Source organism: Mercenaria mercenaria, unplaced genomic scaffold (assembly GCF_021730395.1).
Source record: "Mercenaria mercenaria strain notata unplaced genomic scaffold, MADL_Memer_1 contig_2903, whole genome shotgun sequence".
NCBI classification, from domain to species: Eukaryota; Metazoa; Mollusca; class Bivalvia; order Venerida; family Veneridae; genus Mercenaria; species Mercenaria mercenaria.
This window is the reverse complement of record NW_026460993.1, coordinates 1-4589: the sequence shown is the minus strand read 5'-3', so window position 1 is coordinate 4589 and position 4589 is coordinate 1.

Genomic DNA, 4589 nt, shown 5'->3' with positions numbered 1-4589 from the left:
CAGATGACCCAATATCAAACTCGTCCAAGATTTTATTGAGAGTTACATTCTGACCAAGTTTCATTAAGATTGGGCCAAAAATGTATCCTCTAGAGTGTTAACAAGCTTTTCCTTTGATTTGACCTGGTGACCTAGTTTTTAACCCTAGATGACCCAATATCGAACTCATCCAAGATTTTATTGAGGGGAAGATTCTGACCAAGTTTCATTAAGATTGGGCCAAAATTGTGACCTCTAGAGTGTTAACAAGCTTTTCCTTTGATTTGACCTGGTGACCTAGTTTTTGACCCCAGATGACCCAATACCGAACTCATCCAAGATTTCATTGAGGGTAACATTCTGACCAAGTTTCTTTAAGATTGGCTCAAATTTGTGACCTCTAGAGTGTTAACAGTCAAATTGTTGACGACGACGGACGATTGATGATGGACGATGACAGACGACGGACACAGGGCGATCACAAAAGCTCACCGCTAAAAACTCTGTAAACCGGACCCTCCAAAAACCGGAATCCTCTGAAAATCGGATGACTTTCAAAGTCCAAAGTTTTTCTCTTATAAAAATTATAAAAGTACTCTGAATACCGGAAACTCTGAATTCTGGAAACCGAACGTTTTTTCATGGCCATAAAGGAATATATTATACATAAAAATCCTCTGAAAACCGGATAGCAAGTGTATTATCACTTTGAATTGATTTTAAAAACATAATCTCAAGCAGGTGACAATTTTTTGTTTACCAATTACCAATCACAAATGTTACCTAAGTAGGTTTGAAAAACATTTATTTGAGTGTTTGTATTTTGTATATTAGCTATAAAAGATAAGTGCAAAACATTTTAATCTTATAGGGAGAAGTAAATTGATCTACTGATGTACAGGTGATTTTTCATAAAATTACATTTTTTAATATGAAAAAGATTCTTATATTTGATAAATAATTTATAGCAAAAGAGTGTTTTAACACTATTTATGCATAATGGGTGGTTATACGTTGGGCGTAATAATTTCACGAGGGCGCAGCCCGAGAGAAATTATTTGTACGACGTATTACCGCCGAGTGTATAAACAGTGTTAAAACACGATTTTGGTATAAATTATTTCGATTCTAATACGCCCTTAACTTAAAACAGTAGATAAAATAGTGGCACTATTTCTTGGTCGCAACAAAAACATTGACGTCACCGCACTTTAATGTGACGTCATTCTAGCGTAAGAGTGTTTTAACAGAGACAAGCATATTAGAATTATTAATTATTATTGGTATTACTATTAATTATTAAATATCAATATTCACATGATGCATGTTCCATTAATTATAGTAACTATTTCTGTTGCCAAGATAAGCGTAACATTTTTTCATTATAAAGTATCGTTTGAAGAGATGTTTTTCTGTTAGAAATGATTCAGTTTCAATATATAACAGAGAGATACAATGCAGATTGGGAAAAGAAAAAACCTAAAAGACATTGAACATGACAGAGTCAGATGAAATAAATAAGAATATACATATATAAATCCTTTCAGAAAATTGCACAAAATCTTCTGAAAACTGGAATCCTCTGAAAACCGGACTTTTGATTTGGTCTGGACTGGGTCCAGTTTTTGGAGTTTCTACTGTATGTGAAGATTTAATTCCTTCCTAATAGTGGATTGCAGATGTGACTTTGTATGTTACCAGTATTGCAAATTTTAGTTCTGTAAAAGAACATATAACAAGAATGATACTGTTTAGAGAATACTGGAAGCTCTGTGAATTAATACCGGTAATTGTACCATTATCAATTAAATTGATGTCTACAATAATTAACATACAGATAGTGTCTTTATTTAGTGAGGCTGCACATGTACACAGATATTTCCCATGAATGTGCCTCAGAATTTGTTTACAGTAGTTAGAAATGAAATGAAGCTGGTATCTAAGATTCAACTTCAGTATCTGTCTGTATATTGTGTTGATCTATTACAACTTCATTGGCAGCTATTTCATTTTGTAAGGTATCGTAATCTCTTGCAGTATCCTTGGACAACTTTATATGTAAGTACCTGAAATATATATAACATGTATAATGCAAAACTTTGCCTGCATTTTAAATAATGTTTAATTTCTTTCAATGGATTAATGCTTTTTACATCACCTTTCTTCTAGAAATGTGTAAACATCTTCCTGTAGTATTTTAGTATTTTACTGACAACTTCCTATGCAGAATGACCTTTGAGCTAGGTTTAGTTATGAGCAAAACTATTTGAATATCTATATCCGTAAGTACAAAGATTAGAGAATGAAAAAGACAAATGACAGTCTTTGATTTCAGTATAACAGTAGCTGGACTGGAGTTGAAGTTAACAATAGCTGGACTGGAGTTATAGTTCAGACTGGAGGGGTAATAGTAGCTGGACTGTAGTAAAAGTTCAGTCTGGAGGGGTAACAGTAGCTGGAAAATAGAAAAAGTTCAGTCTGGAGGGGTAACAGTAGCTGGACTGTAGTAAAAGTTCAGTCTGGAGGGGTAACAGTAGCTGGACGATAGTTAAAGTAGAGTTTGAAGGGGTAACAGTAACTGGACTGGGGCATTAAAGTTCAGTTTGGATGTGTAACAGCAGCTGGACCAGATTTAAAGTTCAGTTTGGAATGGTGCCAGTAGCAGGACTGGAGTATCAGGTTCAGTTTGGCAGGGTATCGGTAGCTGAACTTGAGTAAAAGTTCAGTTTGGAGGGGTAACATTGACTGGACTTGGGAATTAAAGTTGAGTTTGGAGGGGTAACAGCAGCAGGACTGGAGTTAAAGTTGAGTTTGGAGGGGTAACAGCAGCAGGACTGGAGTTAAAGTTGAGTTTGGAGGGGTAACAGCAGCAGGACTGGAGTTAAAGTTGAGTCTGGAGGGGTAACAGCAGCAGGACTGGAGTTAAAAACAAAGAAAAATATCAAACAGGGAATGCCACGCACCAAAAGCGCAGCTTCCTCAAAACAAACCCCCCAGCACGCAAACGCGTGCACCACATACACACACACACACACACACACACTCAAAGCTTATACATCAGGACAAAACGAACAACACACACACACACACTCAAAGCCAACACATAAGGACAAGACGAACAATAAGCATACACACACGCGCGCACACAAAGTCAACACACAAGGACAAAACGAACAAACAAAGGAACACAGTGGGGCACCGCCTTGGAACGGTCAGTGGCAAAAACACCACTGGGGAGCTTAAACCGGTTTATGGTGCGCACCCAACCTCACTCTTACCCCCACCATGTTCCAAAGACATGGGACAGTGTAAATAAAAGTAATCCCCTCCAGGTGAATCTCTAACACACGTTATGGAAACAAAAAGGCATGGCATGTAAAACACAAAAATGCTTGTGTATAAATATATAAAAAGCAAACCTTAAGAACCAAAAACGTATGTACTCAATGCCTTTTCAGAAGACAGAGCAACAGTTGAGTTTGGAAGGGTAACAGCAGCAGGACTGAAGTTAAAGTTGAGTTTGGAGGGGTAACAGCAGCAGGACTGGAGTTAAAGTTGAGTTTGGAGGGGTAACAGCAGCAGGACTGGAGTTAAATGTTGAGTTTGGAGGGGTAACAGCAGCAGGACTGGAGTTAAAGTTGAGTCTGGAGGGGTAACAATAGCTGGACTGTGGTATTAAAGTTCAGTTTGGAGGGGTAACGGTAGCTGGACTGGAGTTGAAGTTCAGTTTGCAAGGGTAACAGTAACAGGACTGGGGTGATAAATTTCAGGTTGCTAGACTGGAGTAAAAGTTTAGTTTGGAATGGTAACAGTAATTGGACAGGAGTATTAAAGTTTAGTTTGGAGGGGTAACAGTACCTGGACTGGAGTTAAAGTCCAGTTTGGAGGAGTAACAATAGCTGGACTGGGGTATTAAAGTTCAGTTTGGAGGGGTAGTGGTACCTGGACTAGACTTAAAGTTCAGTTTTGAGGGGTAACAGTAACTCGACTGGGTATTAAAGTTTAGTTTCGAGGGGTAACTGTAGCTGGGCTGAAGTTAACGGTAGCTGGGTTGGAGTTATCTCTTACCCTGCTAAATTTCTATAATGAACTTGTCCATCTTGAAATTTGGACAGTACCATTAACTGTTAAAAGGGGTGCTTACCAAAAAGATAGTGACTGAATGGCGAACAGTGTAGACCATGATCAGACTGCACGGTTGTGCAGGCTGCTCTTGGTCTGCACTGGTCGCAAAGGCAGAATCACTTGCCGCCAGCAGGCTAAGGGTTAAAGTTCAGTTTGGAGGGGTAACAGTAACTGGACTGAAGTGTTAAAAGTTCAGTTTGGAGGGGTAACCATAGCTGGACTAGAGTAAACGTTCAGTTTAAAGGGATAACAGTACCTGGACTAGAGTTAGTGTTCAGTTTTGAGGAGTAACAGTTACTCGACTGGAGTATTAAAGTTTAGTTTCGAGGGGTAACTGTAGCTGGGCTGAAGTTCACGGTAGCTGGACTGGAGCTAAAGTTCAGTTTAGATGGGTAACAGTAACTGGACTGGAGTGTTAAAGTTCAGTTTGGAGGGTAATCATAGCTGGACTAGATAAAAAGTTCAGTTTAAAGGGGTAACAGTAC